The sequence below is a fragment of the Dipodomys merriami genome, unplaced genomic scaffold, assembly GCF_024711535.1.
Source record: "Dipodomys merriami isolate MVZ:Mamm:240054 unplaced genomic scaffold, mDipMer1.0.p SCAF_12, whole genome shotgun sequence".
Classification (NCBI taxonomy): domain Eukaryota; kingdom Metazoa; phylum Chordata; class Mammalia; order Rodentia; family Heteromyidae; genus Dipodomys; species Dipodomys merriami.
In genome coordinates, this window is record NW_027202493.1 from 19,992,838 (window position 1) to 20,016,294 (window position 23,457).

The 23,457-nt window shown below is 35.7% G+C and overlaps 1 long non-coding RNA gene across 1 annotated transcript in view; it reads right to left on the bottom strand.

Moving 5' to 3' along the window:
• LOC138823029 (uncharacterized) overlaps nucleotides 1-23,457 on the bottom strand; it is a 93,918-nt gene that overhangs the window by 64,725 nt on the left and 5,736 nt on the right. Inside the window, exon 2 of the long non-coding RNA XR_011370717.1 lies at nucleotides 18,459-18,533. This is a non-coding gene — a long non-coding RNA (uncharacterized lncRNA). The remainder of the gene's footprint in view (nucleotides 1-18,458; nucleotides 18,534-23,457) is intronic.

Genomic DNA, 23,457 nt, shown 5'->3' on the forward strand with positions numbered 1-23,457 from the left:
TGCTTGACATAAAATGTGCTCATTATGTTCCCATGTAATTGTAACCCCTCTGTACAGAATTTTCACAATTAAAGAAATTTGAAACCAGAAAAAAAGAAATTGAAGTAAAAATGAATACTAGAAATATATCCATCATATATATTGGTATTAACAAAAAGGTATTTTAATTGATACAATAATAATAGCATTATTCAGGGAATTCTTGCAAAGCAGAATCTTGCTCTAATCTATAGTCACTGCTTTCTGCAATGTCAAGTTATATTTATGTGAAAGGAACCAAAAAGTGCCTAATGTATTGAAAGACAGAGATTTTCTTTTGACAAATTGTTCTGAAACAAATGACTCACCTCACCTTAATCTCTTATCCTAAAGTCTTTAAATATAATCATGTTTAACTAAAATGAGCAATCCAAATATGCAGATTCACTTGAAGGGGTATTTTTCTAACTAATGAGGAGACTTTTGAGCCCAAAGATGACAACGAGTATAAGTTCTTGTCAAGGTAAAAGCAACCTTCTGCCATACTGAATACAAATAGCAGATGAAGAAATTATAGGAAGGCACATCTCTATATACATATTTTAATACAGAGTTTGTAACTGATAAATGTTATCCAGTCTAAGTCCGCCACTCTTTTCATTATTAATGAATACTTCTCTAGGGATGAAGTCAAGAGAAGAAGAAGGTCCTACTTACCCTTGTGTATGACACTCTTTTATGATATGTATTATTATCTTCACATTACTGATAAGGAAGAAAATTTTCAGTACACTAAATATTTCTCAAGGTTAAATAAAAATTAAATTAAAAGAGAAAGCACTCAAGTCTGACTCCATCAGCAGCCAGTTTTCCTCTGTATTTCCCTTCCCGCTATTGGAATTAGCTGAATATTCAAGGAATGTATCCGTATTTTTGGCTTCCTAAATCCCGCTGCAGTATGACAGTTAATTCCCATGTGCCCTCTAAAAATGTTCGTTCAAAAAGTTAACTTGTTACCAGAATATTTTCTATGACTAAGAAAAGTGACCTTATATTTCTGGTATATAATTTACAGTAGCAGCTTAAAAAAATAATTTCACACCTTTCAATTTGACATGTATTTTGCAACTGAAGTGGGGTCTAACCGTGCAATAGGATACAAACTTTCAATACTATTAGAAAGTATGCTTATGTAAAGAGGTATGCCTTCAAATTATTTATATTTAAAATGTGTTTATAGGCATTTGCTGAATGCATGAATTTCAATACAAAGTGAGGATGACTAAATTTGAAGTGACCATCTAAATAGTGTTTTGTTAGAAGTTAAAAAAAAAATTAAACTACTCTATGATGCTGAGTTTCAGACCTCACCATATTATAAGATTTGAGTCTTTCAGCTTTTCTCAAAGATGAGTGCTCAAGGATTTCAAGGTTATCATTTCCATTATACAGGAAGATCTTTTTTCTCAGTGTTTTCTGCATGAATGTAAAATTCCCCATACTTTTCTGGTGCCTGCATTATAATGGAAGCCACTTAGAAATATCATTCAAATAGACTCTGGTTGATATGGATAGTCCACCAACTAAAGGGACATTTCTCAGCCCTAACTGTTCAGAACTTTGATGGCCATTGACTGATATTCAAAGCAAATGATTTGAAATAGGTGACTGTAGCTTTTTTTTATTGACTCTTCAGAGACAGGTCCTATGAAAGGTATTTAATAAAGTCCTATCTATTTTTTAAAAAATTACAACAAATATGAAGAGTTTTCTTTCAGTTCTTATTTATAAGGCCAAGTAAAATGTCTTATAGGTATCTCACTATTCCAAGAAGATAATTAATATACAAGATCAACTCATTGTTTAGCCTTCTTTGATAAATAATTGACAACATTGCTGGGAATGTAGTTCCCAGTGAAGGAGTACTTGTGTGTTCAAAGACATTAATTTGATCCCAGTACTGCCCCCCCCAAAATATTGACAATATCACTTGTAAGTTATTCAAAGGTCTAAAGAATTTCTGTATCTTCTGACTTTTATCATTGCCTATCATTAAAAGAGTGTGTGAGAAGGATTATGGAAGTGAAATGAGTCTGAAATGTATCCTATATTCAAGCAGTTGCTAGAGAAAGAGTGATGGAGATTTTCTCAGCTGTATCTTTTATCTTTGTTTACTACCTGATAGCTTATTTTAAGAAAAGGTGAAGTGAGAATATATGCATCAAAATTGCTGCTATGGTTTGTTAGTGCTTTGTTCTTCAGAGGTTTATACATTATAAACTGCTCCTGTTGAGGTAGTATGATGGACTTTTAAGAAGTGGCACTTTCTGTGGAGTAATTAGGACCCTGGAAACCTTACACTTAGAGGAAATTAATGTAGTTCTCTTGGGAACCCAGATAGTTTTCAGGATCTGAGAATCACTGTTCAAAGCCAGCCCAGGCAGGAAAGTCTGTGAGACTCTTACCTCTAAGAAAGCACCAGAAAACTGGAAGTGGCACTGTGGCTCAAGGGGTAGAGCACTAATCTTGAGCTGAAGAGCTGAGGGCCAGCACCCAGGCCCAGAGTTCAAGCCCTCCCCCCAAAAAAATAAAAAGAAAAAAGAAAGTAGGATGTCATAAAGCAAAGACACCCCATGAACTTGGATGCAGCCAAAATGGGTCTCCTGAGAGATCAGAGAGATAAGGCTGCCCCGACTGGAGTCTGAACCTCCGAAACTGTTAATAAAGTTTATTCTTTATAAATACTAAAGTTTTAAAATTAAAACAACAGAAAATGGACAAATATGGGTATCAACCGAAATTTGATTGAGCTTGATTATATGCTATTTTTGCTCTAATATTTTTCTTTTTAAAAATTTTTTGGTACTATCAGGAATTGAACTCAGGAGCTCATTTTTGCTATGCAAATCACTCTATCACTTCAACCATTCTGTTAGCAGTTTTTATATTAGTTATTTTCAAGACACTCTTTTGTTTGATGTGTGTGATGACCTGGCATAATAGTCTCATGTCTCTTGGAATGACAGTCATGTGCCACTGTGCCTAGCTATTAATTGAGTTTAGTCGTTAGTTGAGTTGCAGTCTTGTAAATGCAATGTGCTTTAAATAAGACAAAATAGAGTTAACTTACATATCTGCATTTGGAGTTAGTGAAGTAAGTTGCACAAGTCAGTCATATACAGCTTCAAGATGTGACACTTGGCTTCTTTTTTTTTTTGACACTTGGCTTCTTTACAAAAACATTTCTCAACATTTTATAGGCAGAAAAATTAAGAGCCAGTAGTAATCTACTCCAACCTGATCCAACTCATTCACTGTTCAAATGTTGCCTTATAAGTGAGCAAGAAATTTGCTAATCTGGGAAATATATCTCATATAGAGTAGAGAGCAATTAATGCTAATGGCCAAGCATTATTAACCAATATTGATTCTGACTTAAGAGATGAGGAAAGAACCTGGTATGAGAAATATAAATAAATAACCACGTTATAAGAAAGAGGTAAGTAGAATTTTACAAAGTACATTTGAATCCCTATTCTGTGGTTTTGGCTCCTCCCAGAGAAGAGAAGGGAATACGTGCAGATGGGTGGAGTATATGGTATAGAAATAACATTTAAAGCAAGACTGATTTCCTAGTGGAATTGACACACACCCAAAATCCACACTTGGCACGGTAGGAACTTTTTAAGCTCATGGAAATCTATTAAAGTGTAAAAAAAGGAAATAAAACTAGGAACTAAGCATCCATCTATAACAAAAATGAGACATGGTTCTGATCCAAAATTTCCAATTATAAAAATATTATTTACCAAAAATAATGAAATTTGCTCAAAGAAGAAAATTAAGTGTGGCACATAGATTTGTAAACCTTACCCAGCCTGACCTGGGAAAGGAATCCTGGCTAGGTAAACATAGCTTAAAAGCTGAAAGTGCCCTGACTGTATGGGTATCAGTCATATGGAGCCAAGCACCTCTTTAGCACTGGGGCCTCACTGGAGCCCCCAAATGTTGTAACAGAACACTCTTCCATACAACATTCAATAAGAAATCAATTATTTGATTTTATTTACATAAAAGCAGTGGGGAGTGAAATAAGGAGGCTGGGTCTAAGTAAGAGCACCTTGTTCTCACAGCCATTCTGGTGCCTTGCTGGTTGGAAGGGTTTTTTCATCCAGCTCCAGAAAGCCTAGAGGTAAGATAGGCCATTCTTTAATTGAAGATGTCAGGTTATTTAACCCCAGGAAAGCTTTACCACAGAGAATGCTAGCCCTTGAATATTTCCCTATTTGGTTTGTTTTGCTGGCCCTTGAGTATTCCCTACATGGTCAGCTTTTGTTGGGCTTGGATCTCCACCCCAAAGATGTGTTTTTTGTCTTTGAAAGTTTTGTGCAAGCTTGATTCTGTGCTGCAGGTCTTTGATACAGGAGTCCACCTGCAGTGACCAGCTTTCCAATAAAGACTCCCAATTCGGCGTCTCAAAATATGGCTTCATTGTTTCTCAAAAACAAGTTCTCATACTACAAAAGGATACAGCAATGAATAGCTTGCATATTCAGCATTAATTTTTCCTCAGCATGAATAATTAAACCAGAAAATGTCTAGTGAAGGAGAAGGATGACAAGAGAAGGTTAATGCACTGCTTTGAAGTTGCTTACCAGAGGCAATTACTCTGCAATAAATATGACTATCAATAGTCATACACAAATACCCATTTGCACACACACACACACACAAAGGAGCTCACTGTAGCTCTCTTATTTTTGTTCTGACCCTATCTGGTTTTTCTGCCTTTCTTCTCCATGAACTTGTGCTTAGAAAAATTAAAACCAGGGATATTTGTATAGCAGTCAATGTTGATGAAAGAAGAGAGATTATTTTCTTTAGATAACTGAAATCAATGCCTTCAGAAGCCTTGATTATTACAGAACAAAAAATGAGAGATATTATTTTCCCCCTCATAATTTATGGCATTGTTCAAATCAGTAGTCTTTTGAAGTTATACTCAATGCTTGATTTTGTAAATGTATTTTAAAAATACAGAGCAAAACAAATTTAAAGAAGTATTTAATAAAAGCCATTTTTAACTAAAAATTTAAAGGATCACAAATAAGTACTTAATGTAAATTGACATGTCCATTACCTATTGAATTTCAGTATCAAAAATAATTAAATAGTTCAATAAAGAATATTTGCTTAGAAAGTAATTAAGGAAGTCAACTTTTTAATGAGAGCAATTAACATATTCACAGTGCTTCCATTAAATGTAATTGCCAAATATTAATGTGTGGCAGAGTTTAGTTAAATTAGTTTTTATTTGATATAGAGCATCAAATCTTTTGGTTAGTTGATATTAGATTTCACCGAATAACCTGAATTCTCAGCTGCATGATTTTTTAAAGGACAGCGATTGGGAAACATGTCAACATAATTGAAAGTTGTATTAGAATATTCTCTTAGTAGATTGTTGAGTCTTTATGATGTAAATCTGCCTAATTTCAACAATACAGAATCTATAATAAGTGGATCTCTACAGAGGCAGACTTGTAATTACCCTGAAGCATTCAACTGTAGATAATTCTTTTTTGTTTTTGTTTTTTTTGTTTTGAAAAGGCAGCCAGTAATGTTCAAGCTCTACTACAGACTCACACCTGCTTTCTGAAAATAGTGTGAGGCAGAAGAATCCTGATAGGGATCATTGCAGGAAGAAAAAGAGAAAGAGAGGGAAAGAGAGAATCCCAATTTACTTTGTAAGTCATCCTATTTGTAGATTACATAGTAGATATCTATAGATCATGGTCTTCTTTCTTTTCATTCATTATTTTTATTATCCTTATGTAGTTGTGTTTCACCTCAAGTAAAGATGTTTCATTCAGTCTATCAGTTTGTGAATACAATGCATCGTGATCCATCAGTCTCCCTTATTGCTCCCAATCCCACCCGTCCTCTCAATTTACCAAGTTTCATTTTCATATGCGCACATTGAATATTATGGTTGTACTTGCCCAACCTTTCTCCATCCATCCCCTTGGTCTCACTCCTGCCCCACCAACAACATATATTCCAGCTTCCTAAAACTCATTTTGTTAAACTGCATGTTAGTTGTTCAAAGGGGCTACCACATTGGAGTCCTCTCCAGCATATAAGATACTTTAGTTAGCATGTTCGTGTATATATGCATATGACCCAATATACATTTACATATATATTTATTATTTAGTTCTCACTTCTACATATGTAGAATCAAAAAGAACTTCCATACTTTAAGGGAAGATATTGAATCCATTACCATCTTTATAAGTCTATCAGAATGAGAGGCCTAAAGGAAAAGCTAAGACCACACTAAGGCTGAAGTATTCTGCTGAGTTTATAATAATAAAAGCTATATAGGATGGTCTTATAAAAAGTTTTAATATCTTGCATGACACTCATTTGCAAATGCTGATCTTTATCTGCAATACAATAGTTCTTGGGAATGCAGGCTTTGGGAACAGATGACTTACATTCATATCTCCAATCTGTCTCCTGCCAGTGGAGAGATGTATGTAAGTTATTTTACATTCTGTTTCCTCACCTATGCCTGCTAAATAACAACTACTTCATAAAACTGTTAGGAAAGCTAAAGGAATTAATTCAAGTAAGGTACTCATAGTAATATCTAGCACATAACAAGCACCCAATACATTTGGATATTATCATCCTTACTAAATCCTAAGCTATATAAATACAAAAATGATCATATTTATAACTGTCTATTGCAATGTTTAATACAGTGTCTTGTACCATGTAAACAAATAAAAATACATTCCCATTTTCCATGTAACTCTGCTTTAAATCTGATGAGGACTTCAAACCTGAAAAGTCCTCTTCTGATTCTATAAACATTAGCAAGCACCTTCTGTATGGCCTTGTAACATGTGGATGCAATTATTCTTTACTTGATTACTTGATTAAAAAATATTCTCTGCTAGTAAATATTGGAGGAATTATCTGTTTTATTAATGCCATATGTCTTTTAGGAAAGATACTGGGGTTTGAACTCAGGATCTCTTTCTTGTTAGGGAAGTGCTCTTCTGCTTGAGCCATACCTGTAGCCAGTTTTTGCTTTAGCTGGTTTTTTATTGTTGTTTTGTTTTGTTTTTGTTTTTTGTCAGTCATGGGGATTGAATTCTGGGGCCTGGGTGCTGTTCCTAAGCTCTTTAGCTCAAGGCTAGTGCTCTACCACTTGAGCCACAGGGCCATTTCTGGTTTTCTGGTGGTTTATTGGAGATAGGAGTTTCATGGACTTTCCTGACTGGGCTGGCTTTGAACAATGATCTTCAGATCTCAGCTTCTTGAGTAGCTAAGATTACAAAAGTAAGCCACCGGCATCCTGCAGGATGTTTCTTAATTACTACCTTGCAGTTAGAGTAGGGACAGCCAACATTGTTATTCTCCTATTTTTGCTTCATTCCTAGATAGAATATTGTACCATACCTAGCTTTTTATCATTTAATATAAGTTCTCTTGAACAGTTTTCTCCCATATTTACATCAAACCATGATCCTCCTAAAAATATACTTGCCTGGATGCTAGTTGCTAAAATAAAAATAATTCCTTTTTGCTTTTTTTTTAAGTAAACCTGATATGGTGGTAGGGTGAATTAAAAGGGAATTAGTCAGTGAATATGTCATATTTGCACTCTTATTAGTGTTTTCTACTAGCAAAATATTAGTATCTTTTCTGTGTCCCTAAGTAATTATATTGTTTGATCAGGAATGTATATAAATGAAAGCAAATATTACCATGAAATAAAAACCAGTACTATCTTAAAGTTTTCCTTTTCAGCCTTTAGAAGCTCTCTCACTTTTCCCCTGATTATAGCTAAAATGTGACAATCTTTCTCTGTTCTCTATCCTGTATTTTGACATGAAGATTCCCTTGTTTACTGGCCACCCCTAGGAACTACTCCCTCCCCACAAACACACTCATCATAAAGACCAAGAAACCACACCCAAACTGAGAATCCAAGAACGATAGGAAGAACCCAGTTGTTACAGCCCCCAAGAAGGTGGATAACATGGCCGGAACTACTAAAAAGCTCTCATTCCTAACTCTCAATATTAATGGACTTATCTCTTCAATTAAGCAACACAGACTGTCTAGTTGGATTAAAATGCAAGATCCTTCTATCTGCTGCCTTTAAGAGTCACACCTTGCCCATAAAAACAGATTCTGAACTCCTCTGTACAGTATGTTCACAAATAAAATTAAATTAAATTAAAAAAACAAACAGATTCTGAAAGTGAAAGACTGGAATAAAATCTACCAGGCAAATGGCCCCCATAAACAGGCAAGAGTTGCAATCCTAATAGGCTTCAAATTAAAATTAGTGAGGAGAGATAAAGAAGGTCACAACATATTAATTAAGGGATCTCTCCTTCAGGAGGATATTACAATTCTAAATATCTATTCACCAAACAATGGAGCACAGAAATTTATCCAAGAAACACTACTTTCCCTCAAATCTCACATAGATCCAAAGACATTAATTGTAGGGGACTTTAACACACCACTATCCCCACTAGATAGATCAACTCGGCAAAAACTCAACAGAGATACTGCAGTTCTAAACAGCTGCATAGACTAGATTTAACAGACATCTACTGAATATTTCACCCAGCAGCATCAGAATACACGTTCTTCTCAGCAGCATATGGAACATTTTCCAAAATAGACCACATTTAAGGTCACAAAGCAAACTTGTCCAAAATCAGAAACATTGAAATTATGCCCTACATTCTCTCAGACCACAAGGGAATAAAACTAGAACTCAACACTAAAAGCCACCAAAGAAAGTCCTGTAACACATGGAGGCTGAACAACACATTGTTGAACCACCAGTGGGTCATGGAAGACATTAGAAAGCAAATCCAATGTTCATGATATTCAACAAAAATGAGCACTCAAATTACCAGCTCCTCTGGGACACAGCAAAGGCAGTATTCAGAAACAAGTTTATAGCTCTGAGTTCTTACATCAATAAATTGGAGAGATCTGAAACCAACAATCTGAAAAAGAGCAGCAAGCTAAACCCCAATCCAGTAGATGGAAACAAATAATTAAACTTAAATCAGAATTGAATGAATTAGAATAAAAAAAAAACATAGAAAGAACCCACAAAACAAAGAGATGGTTCTTCTAAAAAATTAACAAAATTGACAGACTCTTGGCAAATCTTATCAGAAAAAGAAGAGAACACACCCAAATAAACAAACTCAGAGATAAGAATGCAAACATCACCAGAGAAACAACCAAGATTCAGAACATTATAAGGGAATACTTCTCAAACCTTTATGCTAATAAGTTTGAGAATCTGGAAGAAATGGACGATTTCCTAGCAAATATCAACTTGCTCTGCATCTTGAATACACATTTTTCTAATTTGGGGAGGGGAAGGGAAATAACAAAATGCTGAAACTAGGATACAGGTTGACCCACTGAAACAATGAGATGTACAAGACACTATGTTGAAAATGAACTTTACATCTTGGGGCGGGGGGGGGGGGTGAGGGGGGAGGAGTTGAGGAAGTGGGGAGGGAAGGGATAGTAGGGGAAAAACAAAGGAAAGGGTAACAGTGCTCAAGAGGAAATGTACTCATTACCTTACTCATGTAACTGTAACCCCTCTGTATAGTATCTTTACAATAAATATTTTTTAAAGTGCCCCTCGTGGTTCTATAGCACAGGTGAACTGGTGAACCTTCCAGTAAAGTCTGCTCTGGAAGTCTGCATGCTCCTCCATTGTTTTCTAGTTTCTCTGAAGAGGCTAAAGGAGAAAAATTAGATCACAATTGACATCCTCAGTCCAGCACCTTAGATTTAAGGGAGTGAAGATGAAGCAACAATTCTCTGTTGTGCTTCCTGAAGAAACCCAGTGCTCAAAGCAGCTTTGTCCCCAAAGGCTTCCTTAGAGCCTGTTGAGTAGTTGCTCAGCCAGAAATGAAATGGAGCCATCTCACGTACATATGCATGACTCTGAATAGGCAAACCTCAGAAGAAAGGTAGAGTAAGGGGTCAGATTCTATTCTCCAGACAGCAAACTCAGAGCTTGCATGAAGAAATGGCTTGTTGCAGAGATTTCCCCTCAGGCATATTCTGTCTGAAACTGCCTCATCCCAAATTGACTCAGAAACTAAAGAATGGTGAATATCCACATTACAATTTCATACTTAAAGCCAAAATGAGCTGGAGAATAATAATGATGGTCATACAGTACATTGAACAATGTCTCGTGTGAAAAGAAAAGTTCTTTTAGAAACCTCTGTAAATATGTCTAAGGTAAATTATTATGACTCCCCCTTTCTACCTCATAAAAACAGCCTCAAGGAAATTTAAGATGCCCAAAGGCAAATTCAGAGTTCACATTCTGAACTACTACACAATTTCCTGTCTCAATCAGTACACTCTTAGCAGTACAGATTGACTTCAACAATAGTACTAATGAATGGAATTCTAATGTGAAATATATTTATATCTCTCCTCCTAAAGAAATACAAAACAAACAATAAACAAAAACATAACAAGGGCGTTAACACTTTAACACTTATCCATAATGTTGATCTCAAAATATATGACTACTGCAGTTCATTTTTTAGAAGAGGTTTTGATAATAAAGAGCAGATAGGGAAAGAGATTGTAAAGGAGCTGAAATGCTATTGTATTATGTGAAGGATTAAAAAAATAAGGTTTGGTTCCTAAAATATACAGTATGTCACAATTTGGCCTAGTATCCTTATCTGCTCCTCTATCCATGAGAAATCTATTACTTCTATTACTTAATTTACTTACTTAATTTACTTAATTAGAGAAAACAGATTTTGAGTTCTAGACCATTAGTGGAAGAATGACAAAATTATCTGACTTCAGTTACCAGTGGGTTCTGAATTGCCAAATAAAATGGTCAATGTTTGTTCTTACCATCCCGTTGAGTTTCATTTGTGCTTTCTTTCTCTGCATCCTCTATACTCTGTGTTACACAGGTTTCTTCTTACTATCTCTGCTCATTTCTGTTGATATTATCAACATGGCAGATTCTTTTTTTTTTAATATTATTTTATTTTATTTGAGAACATACTGTACAGAGGGGCTACAATTACATGGGCAGGATAATGCATACATTTCTTACCAAGCATTGCAGCCTCCTCCTTTGTTTACCCTTCACCTCCCTTCCCAGCCTCCCCCCTCCCCCCACCCAATTATACCCCCCACCCCACCCCCACCGACATTGTAAAGCTGGTTTTGACATGACATTTTGTACTTCTACTTCTCATTGATGCAACAGGTCCACCTGAATCCTTAAACGACTTGTTTGCCCCCATCTCCTCCACATGTTATACTGACATCAAATATAGTGAAAGCGGGGGTTACACTGTGGGGGAGGGACATACAAAGCAACAAAGAAATAATCTTATAAATGCGTTAGAAACATATGCATGAAAGAAACGAAAACATTAAAATACATATTTAAGGGTTCATTTTCCTAACATCACATTATCTGACCTTTTCTGCTTGACTCATACCTATACTAGATATTGCAAATAAGGGAAACCATGGGACCTATGCTTCTTTGGACCTGGCTTACTTCACTTAATATAATTTTTTCCAAGCCTTTCCATTTCCTAACAAATGGGGAAATGTCATTCTTTCTGGTGGAGGCATAGAATTCCATTGTGTATATATACCACATTTTCTTGATCCATTCATCTACTGAGGGGCATCTGGGTTGGTTCCATATCTTAGCTATGGTAAATAATGCTGCAATAAACATAGTTGTGCTGGTAGCTTTAGTGTGGTCTTGTTTGTAAACATTTGGGTAAATGCCCAAAAGTGGGATTGCTGGATCATAGGGGAGATCTATGTGAAGTCTTTTGAGGAACCTCCATACTGCTTTCCAAAGTGGTTGGACAAGTTTACATTCCCACCAACAATGAAGTAAGGTTCCTTTCTGTCCACATCCCCTCCAGCATCTGTTGTTGTTAGAGTTCTTGATTTTTGCTGTTCTAACTGGAGTGAGGTGATATCTCAATGTTGTTTTGATTTGCATTTCTTTTATGGCTAGGGATGTTGAACATTTCTTCATGTGTCTATTGGCCATCCTTCTTTCTTCTTCAGAGAAGCTTCTCTTTAAGTCTTTCGCCCACTTATTTATTGGGCAGTTGTTTCTTTGAGGATTTGTTGTTGGGTGGTTTAATTTTTTGAGTTCCAAGTATATTTTAGATATGAGACCCTTATCCGTTGTATGGCTAGTAAAGATCTTCTCCCAATCGGTGGGCTTTCTATTGATCTTGCTAGCTATGTCATTTGCCCTGCAGAAGCTCTACAACCGTATGCAATCCCATTTGTCCAACCTTTCTTTGATTTGTTGTGCTTCCGGGTCTCTATTCAGAAAATTTCGGCCTGAGCCAAGGAGACCTAAGGTTTCTCCTATTCCATCCTGTAATGTTTTCAGAGTGTCTGCTTTGACTTCAAGGTCTTTGATCCATTTGGAGTTGATTCTGGTGCAGGGTGATATATAAGGATCTAGCTTTAGTTTTCTACATGTAGTTAACCAATTTTGCCAGCACCATTTACTGAAGAGGCTGTCTTTCTTCCATTCTATTGTTTTAGCTTCCTTATCGAAGATTAGATGGCTATAGGTCTGTAGGTTCATTTCTGGGTTTTCAATTCTATTCCATTGGTCCTGAGGTCTGTTCTTATGCCAATACCAAGCTGTTTTGATTACTATGGCTTTATAGTAGAGTTTGAAATTTGGTATTGATATTCCTCCAGCAGCGTTCTTTCCGTTGAGGCGCGTTTTTGCTATTCGGGGTCTTTTATTGTTCCATATGAATTTTTGGATTGCCTCCTCTATTTCCTTGAAGAATGAGGGTGGAATTTTGATAGGTATTGCGTTGAATTTGTAGATAACATGGCAGATTCTTGACTCCTCTCCTGGATTACTGGTAGAACTGATCTTGACAGAAGTTATTTAATGACTTAGCACAGTTAGAATGGCAGCCACTTTTTTTTCTTGAATTTAATTTTATTGTCAAGGTAATGTACAGGGGAGTTACAGTTGCATACACAAGGCAGTGATTACATTTCTTTTTGAACTTGTTACCCCCTCCCTAATTTTTCTCCCACTTCCCCTGCCCCAGTTTTTCAGTGCATTTCTAGCATATTATCTTCTGAGTATGATTGCTGCATTGGTTCACCCTTTGTCCGTTTTCTCACCATTTTGTTGTTCCCCTTCCCTTGTGATTTCTTTTTTCTTTTATGTATTTTTTCCTGTTGTCACTGTATTTGATTTTGGTACCCTGGGTATTGTATATATGTTTATCTGGCAGCCACTTTTATAAAGCAAACATTATTGTTGACTAAGGATAACATCTTTGTAGCATGGTAAATGTCTAGCAAGAAATGATAATGTGCTGAATTGAAAATCTAGGAAGTTCATACTCATACTAATAATACTCTTCCACCTGACTTTTTCCTTCATACTGTAGCTATGACAATTTAGTTTTCACTGTGTGTGTGTGTGTGTGTGTGTGTGTGTGTGTGTGTGTGTGTGTGTGTATGATAGTGCTGTGGCTCAATGTCAGAGCCGAGTTCTTGCCTTTTCCCTCAAAGTTGGCACTCCACCATTTGAACCACCTAGTACTTCTGGCTTTTTATGGTTATTTTGAGATAAAAGTCTCTTCTATTTTTCTGCACAGGCTGCCTTTGAACCAGGATCCATAGATCTCAGCCTCCTGACTAGCTTGGATTACAGGAGAGAACTACCAGCATCAGATTTCATAGTGAATTGTTATAAACAGATCGAAGGGTCTCTGTTGAGTATGAAAAACATTGATTAAAGCCAAAAAAATCCTAAAAGAGTCATGCTTCATTGATGAAGGAGCCAAAGACATTTACCCTGCTCTTCTCCCTCTGAGAATGCTAAGAAATCAATCTTTATTAAAAAAGTTTTACTGATAATAATTTTTGATATACAAAATAATTAAGGTTTCACTAGAATCTTATTTATCTTTTGGCTCTAAGATGATCAAATACACAGGAATAAATACCTGAATAAAAGACAAACCTAAAACAATCCTTAATCATTTCTTCTATATGAGAGGATAAAGAGGAAAAATGCCATAACTATTCATGTGATTTCAGATCCTATTATTGCATTAATATTTCTCTGATATTAACTGTAATATTGTCTGATATTAACCTCTAGAACATATGTAATAATGGCTGGTATTTAAATAATGCTACTGACTTTTAAAAAATTTCTCCTGTCTCCTGTTGTGAAACAGACTAAGACTTATTAACTCCACTTAACACTTAGGAAAATGTACTCTTAGATTAAATGTATTACATAAGACACTTCACAAATAGTTGTGTTGGATTTACCAAAGATATTCTTACTTCTGATCCTGTGATCTTAAATCATTATCAAGGGTGAACTGGGTAATATTACAAGGTAGTGAAGTTTAACTTCTTTGCCCATATTTTTTATTATTATTTTATGTAGTTGTATAACAGGTAAGTTTATGAATATAATACATCTTGGTCAATGTCACCCCTTTCACCCTTATTCCTAGGTGTGACTTCTGTTCTCTTTATTTTAGATTCTCCATGTCTTCATATGGGCCCTAGATGAATAAGTTATCCATTGTCAGTCTATACCTATTCTTTCTACCCTCCCCAGAAATTTTTCTCTTAGGTCCGCTCCTTCAGTGATTTTTAGATTAGATTTTATGTGTCAGACACAGCAGGCACAGTGAGTTGCATGGAACTGAAGTACCAACTGCCTTGGAATATTCTATCTTGTAAGGAAATTTTGAAAACAATACATGGGAAATTCTTTATCTATGACCTCCTATAACATTACTCCTCCCTTTTCCTTCTCCTGTTTAACACTAGTAGCCTACTGAGAATCATTTTCAGTAGTAATGGCTACTCTGACAGTCATTCTCAAATTTTGTCAGAAATCAAGAACTAAGTATATAAAGTTTAAAAATCTTTCCTTCTCTCTGTTGTGCTCTTCCAAGGAGAAAGATTATCCATATATCCATAACTGGTTCTAACATTCCTCATATCTCTGTTGAAAATCAACAGGGATATTTGAGACTCTTAACCAAAGATGACTTCAGGAATGTAGTAGGCTAACTACAAAGTACAAGGATAAAGTAAAGTTATTATTATTATTAATTATTGTTAGTAAGGTAAAGTTACTATTGTTATTAATTACTGTTAGTGTTATTATTATTATTGCAAAGATGAGTAAGCTAGACTAACAACCACTTTAATCCTATCACTTCCTTATTTATGACAACAGAGACCTTGCTCTAGTCTGGTCTATGAAGGTTTAGTTTAAATAATATGGAAATACATATAAACTTAATAGCTATTTGAATGAAACAGCATTGAAACAAAGGCAAAGAGGAGAAAATAAATTAACTTCTCTTGAGAAGTTACTGTGTGTCAGATAATTTATATATATTAATAATAAAAAATCTCAAAAGACCTGGGCATCAGAGGTTCATAACTAATACCCAGGCTAGTCAGGAGGCTGAGAACTGAGGATCCCAGTTCAAAAGCAGCTTGGGCAGGAAAGTTCATGAGACTATCTCAAATTAAACATCAAAAATCCAGAAGTAGAGCTGTGGCTCAAGTGGTAGAGCACTAACTTTGAACAAAAAAGCTCTGGGACAGCAACCAGGCCCTGAGTTCAAGCCCCAGAACTGGCACACACTCACTCACACACACACACACACACACACACACACACACACACACACACACACACACAATCCCAGAAGTCATTATTTAGTATGTAGTATCCTTACTATATAAGCAAAGGAAATGAGCTTGGAGAAGCTAAATATTTCCTTCTAAGCCCTTTGCACAGTTAATTTATATGTATATGTTATACTTTAATAAGCTTATATTTTAGACTAGCCTGCTCTGTGTCTCATGTTCCTGGTAATGGCCAGACTGAATGTCAATCCCCTCATTTTTCTGCCACACATATACAGGCCATGTGCAAAGCCAGCTTTGGAATGTCAAGGTGCCCTTCAATAATTGTGAATCTACCTCTGTGAGCTCTCATGATGAAGATTAATTATTTGTTTAGTACTGATTACTCTGGCACTGTACCAGGCATGAAGAATATGTGATTAGTGCTCAAGAGACACACACTGTAAATTAGAAAGACAAATAGACGATTGAAGAGCTAAAAAGGTTGATGGGAACCTTGAATTGTAAGACACCGTGTTTACATTGATAAAGAGAGTTATTTTCCTTTTTCATGGCCTTAACAGCTCCTAAGTGCCATGTGATGAGGAGAATGACAATAAAAGCATTTGTGAAATGGCATGACACTGCTCAAAAATATTATTCATTGTAGTGAGTTTATTGCTGGACAGCTGTTTACAAATTTAGGAGCAGATTGGTTCATGGATGAATGAATTTTGGTGGAAGAAATAGGAACACAAGAGGCCTTGGAAGTGCTTGCCTACAGTATTCATAGTAACCAATGTTCCCTAACTTCGCATAGGGAGCAGTTGGGTTTATCCACACTAGTTGAGTCATGGTCACTATTGTCTGAAGTATGAAAATGAATACGATAGAAAACATACCTTTAGGGGACACTGAAACTCAGAAGCCTCATATGGAGCCAAAAAAAAAAAAAAAAGAGTTTTCAAATGTCAACACTAAAATGCAGAATGATTTGAAGTTCTTGAAGCTTATTGTCTTTATGTCATGAAACAGGACATATTCTGGCCCATGTTAATGTCAAAGGAGAAAAAAATATCCTAGAAGAGTCATTTTTGTAAATTGCTAAGAATATAAATTTTAAATCACCATAATTTATTTCAAATCATAACTCTGCTTATATGACTGAATTACTTAAATACAAGCCACAATTTCCATATATATGAATGATCATGATATCAGTGTCATTTTAAGAGAAATCAATCTATTTTTGTAAGACAAGCTAACATAATGCTTGGCAGAGCAGAGCTGCTGAATAAATATAATAAAGCTACCATTGTTGATATTACTATTCTCCCTTACATATCTTAACCCGTTTCTCATTAAGCATGGAGTTACAACTATAGTTCTTAGTGGTGAACTAAGAAAAGTGGGTTTGCTTAAATCACATAGAGTAAAGCCTAAACAATATATTAATTTTTCAAAGGTTTGAATTCACCAACCCTGAGTTACCTTAATTGAGGAAAAAAGAAGAGAATAATAAAACATAACTCATAGAACAGTTGTGGAAAATCAAATAAAAAATAATGTTGGCAAAAAGACCTGGTGGATCACAGACTTCAAAAAAGATGTTACCTCACAAACACTACACAGATTTATCTTAAAAGGTCACATTTTATTGTAGTTGATTGTTTATTTGTCAATTTCATCCATGCCCCTGAAAAGCTGGAAAGGAGTCAACTGGTGTTGGGATTTTTATTTATTTTTAAGTTTTCCTAACTTCAGTGACTGAGTATGAAGAAATCATTATTTTTTCCTGATGGATAAATATAATTTAATTTATTTCTCAAATCTGACCAGAAGAGGAAAAATGCCATTGAAAATTGTCATACAATTGATAAGCTAAAGGATGATTCCATTTTAGTTCACAAAGTATTGACACATATATATAGTCCATAAAAATTCTTCCGTAAAGGGAGTGGTGAAAGATATGATGTCACCTCAATGTCTAATTTGTCATTAGTTTATCTAGTTACAAATTTAAAAATGCCTCACGCTAGACATTGTGTAAGACTTTGAGAGCATAATCATAAAGGGACTCAGCTTGTAATGCTCATAAAAGAGGCAAATAGTGCCAAAGATGACTGCCAAAAATGTAAAATTATCACTTTGATAATGACTATGAACAATAAAAGCTGGATGCCATGGAGGCATATACAAAAACCAATGTAAAAAGGGACATTTTCCTTTTTTTCTAGTGGTTAATTGGAGAGAGGAATCTGGTTGGCTTAGAACTGTGTTCTTCAGATCTCAGCCTCCTGAGTATCTAGGATTACAGGGGTGAACGACTAGATCCCAGCTGACATTTTCCTTTTATCTTAGTGTTTTACCTAAGCTTCTCAGTTCATGACTACATAGAAGTCAGGTGATCACACTATTTAACAAAGATTCAGTCAAATATTTCCTCAAAGGCTTTATAAACCTCAATCGCCTACATTTAGGCCTAAAGTAGAAGGCTAGGAAATACTTCTGAGGGGAAGTTGAGAGAGAGAGAGAAAGCGACCCTTGAATGGAATTCACAAGAGTAAAAGTACTGTGCCATCTTCATTTACTTTTTTTGTCCTCCTCAATGAATTCACATTGCACTTGTCTTTCTAATGAGGCTGGGCTGGGCTGCTTTAGCAGATAATTAATCTAGTTCTTGGTTTATGTGTTGAACTGTACAGTGTCATGGGCCCACACAATATACTTACAAGAAAAACGTCTCCAGAGTTCAGTGGTTAGGCACTTGCCTAGCTTGCATTAGGACCTGGGACCAATCCAAAGCACTACAAACAAACAAAGAAAAGCAGGTTAATCTTAACTACTCCAGAAGCAGAAATCAAGGTTCTAGGCCATACCAAGCAAAAATTTCCGACATCCTATCTCAATCAACAGTTTAGTGTGGTGGTAAAAGCTAAAAGCTTGTCATCCTGGAAACTGAGATCTAGAAGATCAAGTTTCTAGAAAAGCCCTGGGAAAGAAAATTTATGAGACACCATCTAAACAGAAAAAAAAAAAAAAGTCACCTGAATTCTCAAGAATTTTAGGGTTTATAATTAGCAACTTCAGTCTCCACAACAGAATACTAGAAGTAAAAGAGAAGGTAAGATTGTTAGCAAAGCAAACTGTTCCTAGCATCAGGACAGAGGTTCCTGTGAGTCAGGCAAGATTTTTTTCTCCTTTTAAGTTGATTTTCTCAGGCATTTTCTTACGGTAAGGGTCAGCTGATCCACATAGTAGTATTGCTGCTCATCAGGATTTCTAAGAGGCTTGTTGGGTGTCCACAAACCCTTTTGTTTCAATGTTTTAGATGATTTCCCAAGATAATATGTACCTTATGTTACATTGTTGTACCTACTTACTCATTAGTTAGCTTTCCCACAGGTGTGAAATGAGATGCCATTACAGGCATACATGAAACTTGACAAATAGTTTACATGGACAGTATTTGTTACACTAATCTTCTTTACTTCTAACACCCAGACAATTCTAGTATAGATTTAAAAATAAAAAGTATTTCTACCATGCATGACACAGGGCTTGCTATTTAATTATAACTCATTATTAAGAAGGCTCATTACATTATTATTATTATTATTTTATAAAAGTTTTGCTAACTTCACATAATGTATTTTCATTTTTATCCAACACACACACACACACACACACACACATACACATACACACACACACACACACACACACACACGCGTGCATACAACATGCCAATCCTGGGTTTGAACTCAGGGCCTGGGCAAAGTCCCTAAGTTTTATTGCTCAAGGCTAGCGTTCTACCACTTAAACCAGAGCTCCACTTCTGGTTTTTGGTAGTTAATTGCAGACAAGAATCTGTTGGATTTTCCTGCCTGGGCTTGGCTTCAAACTATGATTCTTGGATTTCAGCTTCCTGTGTATCTAGGATTACAGGCATGAGACACCAGCGCCAAACTCTCCTCTTAAGTTTAGGATTTAAAAATATCTCAAGTATCCTTGCGATTTTTTTTCATCTTGTGAATTCTACCCTTCTCTATTCTCCCTCCACAGCTCTCCCCTCTCCCTCCCCTCCCCAAGTATTCCCACATTACTGTTTACAGATGTAACTCCTCTGTGACATGGCCCATTATATCTGCACAGCTTTCCCCTGTATTCATTCTTACATTTATGGTGTGTTCTTGGGCAGTCCTACCAAGTCCTCTGGCTTTGCCACTTCACCTTGTATTTCCCTAACCAGGAGGAAAAGCAAAATCAGTGAGTGGCATGTGATTACTCACATGCAAATGTATGCATGTCTTGTCTTTTCCCCACAGCACTTTTTCATGGAGCAAAAATATTTTAAAATTGAAAGCACTGAAGAGGCTTAATCTTCATTATTCCAATGGGTGGAGGAACTCAAAGAGACAGACAAAGATAGTACAAGAAAAAAAGAAGAGCAAAGATTACAAATAAGGGTCTTCAGGATTATCAAGGAGTATCAAGTAGCCAACTTTGGATTGTAGCTCTGTTGTGATTCATTACAAGGGTTAAATTTTTCTACATTTCCTAAAAATAAATCTCTGTTATTAGAGTTCTTGCAAAGTATAACATTACATTTAAGCAAATGTTCTGCTTCATAAGATATGTGAATTACCAATTTCCAATGAGTATAGAAGTATTCATTCAACAGAAAACTCACTGAACACTTCTGTATTATAAATAATGTCAGTTTATAACTTTACTAGGCTTGTTTGATGAAGTGGTTAAGATAAATATTGGCAAAAATCTTTCAGTTTTATTTTATTGTATTAACCAATAACTGCAGCTGATTCTGTGTTTTAGCTACAATTCAACTATGCAGATGTGAAATTTTAATTTTTCCATAATTGAATTCAATTTACAATAGTTCCATATAGTTTAGCTTCTGCTAATGTTGAAATAGTCCTATTCTTGCTATGTTGCTTCAAGTTAGTAGTTTCTGGTTTAAAATTAGGATTCCTTGAGGTAAATCTTTCCACAAATTTAATATTACAACAATGAAAACTTTAAACTTTTATCTAAATGTACTTCTTCTCATTATTATATTATTATTAATTATTATTATCATTATTATTATTGGAACCTGTGGTCAAAAGACCAATAAAATGACATACATACTAGAAAGGACATTTAGATATTTAGAACACAATGTTCACTGGTTTTCTGGAGATATCTGATCTGGCTGAGTTTCATCTTCCTTTCAGGCTGTCTCGGTACCCAATACTCAAAGGAGAGTTGGGCTTTGATTCCCCCTCTACCTAGAATACCTTCTAACCCTAGGAGCTGCAGGTGATTCTGAAAGACAAGGCCCTCAGAACACGTTTCCTTGTGTTGCCATCCCCATATTTTTCTCCTTATTCTACTCTATACCCCCAACTAGGGCAATGTTATGACTACTAGGCATATTTTGGTGATCCAGGTACCACCACAACCTGTACCCAAATTCAGTAAGTCTACCGAGCTACTTATCACCCCAGGAAAATTTCTTTTCTTTCCTCTGTCATGCAAAACTCTCCTTATATAATATCCTGTATCATGTCTGCCATAGACCAAAACTTGACTTTCTATATGGTCTTTTATATTTGAAAGGAAACTTGGAATTCAGGAAATTCTGTCTTCTTAGAAGTGCTTAACTCTGGCAATCAGACAGACACTAGACTGTTAAAATTAATATTTCTAATTTGTCCCTAAATAAAGTTCATTTTGAAATTTAAAGCTAAGCTAAAAATGTGTCTTAAATAATTTTCTTTTTAATTTTTAGAAAGAATATGTACAAAAGTGTTTTCGCTGACTGACAAGCTTAAGAATAGCACAAAAACTAAGTTAAAAAATAACTCACTTGAAAACTATATTCCCACCAATGGTGTAGCTTTTTAGTCTTCTCAGCCTCCTAAAATGGACTTGTGATTGGTCAGTAGAAACTACTTTCTCACAGTACCAGAGACTGGTAAGTCCCGTGGTCCATTTGTCTGAAGATCTGCTTTCTGGTGAGGGCTTCTTTCTGGCCTACAGGTGGCTTCCTTCCATCTGCAGCCTTTCTCCTGTGAGTGCAGAGAGAAGTCTGCTGTCTTCCCTGCTTTCCTAGTGTCATCTCTTGTAACATGCTTGCTTCTTTAGAAATCCTGTCTTTAAATGTTTCATTGGAGTGTAGGACTTCCACATATGAATTTAATGGCAATATTTCATTTTATAAAAATTAGTGGTAATTTATCTAAATAAATTTTCACAAATAATCTGTGAGAAATCAGTAATTCTTACATTTCTTCGAAAGCATAAGTGTCCAAATATTCTAGCCAATTGTTTTAAAAATGTGTGTTTTAAAAATGTCTTGATGGGGGCCTAGCCATAGGATTATAGGGGCACCTATAATCCCAGTTCCATAGGAAGCAGAGATGGGACAACTGTAGTTCAAATACAGCCCAGGAAAAACCTACAGAGATCTTACCTCCAAAAATAAGGCAAGCCTGCTTACACACACCTATAATTCTAGCTATTCAGAAGATGGAATTAGGAAGATTGTAGCTCAAGAGCATCTGAGGCAAAAGAACACAAAACTTGCCTAAAAAATAAACTAAACAAAAATGACTGGAATTATTTCTTACTTAGTAGAGCTCTTACCTAGTATGCATAGGCACTGAGTTCAAACCTGTTTGCTAATAAAAATAATAATAACAAAACAATTTGGTCTTGTTTTGACAGGTCCTCTCTGTTCAAATCATCAAGGAGAAGAACGGAAGAGGGAATTAGAAGAGAAAGATAGAGGATAGTTCAACTTCTCCGAGTCCTTGAATGAATGGAGAAAGGAAAAGACAAGTTCTCAAGTAATGCACAATACTCAAATGCAACTGTAGCATGAAATCTAAAGTTAAAGCTAACAAGCTAAACTACAATGACAAATCAAAATAGAATAACTTTTTAAATCTATGTATCCCGGAAATTGGGAAAATATAACCCAGGGACCCATCGCCTGTTACCTGTTTTTGTATAACTTGCACTGTAAAGATTTTTTTATATCTTAAGATTTAAAAGATTAAAAGAACAATACTTTGTGACAGAAGAAAATTCTATCAAATTCACATTTCAGCACTCATGGACGAAGGTGTATTGGAACCCAGCTCCATGTGCACATTTATGTATCCTGTGTAGCCGCCTTTCTCTCTAATGGAAAGTAGAAACAGTTGTGAGGGAGATTGAATGATCCATGAAGGATGCCATGTTTCCTGTAAGCCTCAACGGGAAGTTTTGCTGCCTTCAGTCCTAACCAGTTCATCCCCATGGAGCAGTGCTGTGAACTTGGGCTGCCAGGCACAGAGAAGCAGGTAGTCCCTAGTTGGGGGAACTGCAGCCTGTTTCGGGCCTCTTTCCGATCGGCAATGCAGATGAGCTTCTGCTTTTGTACAGGTGTCCAGGTCATCTTTATTCTGAATTCGGATTGACCCTGAAGTCCCATCTCAATATATTGAGTTTTCATTTTCACAAAAGGTTAGATAAAAAAAAAGACACAAAGCTATTTAAAATACAAACATATGTGTTTGGAGTTGCTTGTTTCCAAACATACTTTACTACATTTTTTTTCCTTTAAAATACTTTTCCTAGGCTAAATAGAGAGCAACATATCTACATTCATGGTCTTAACAAACCATGCTCTAAAGGAACATTTTAAGAAAGTTTCCAAGACTCGATGCTCTTAAGTAAAAC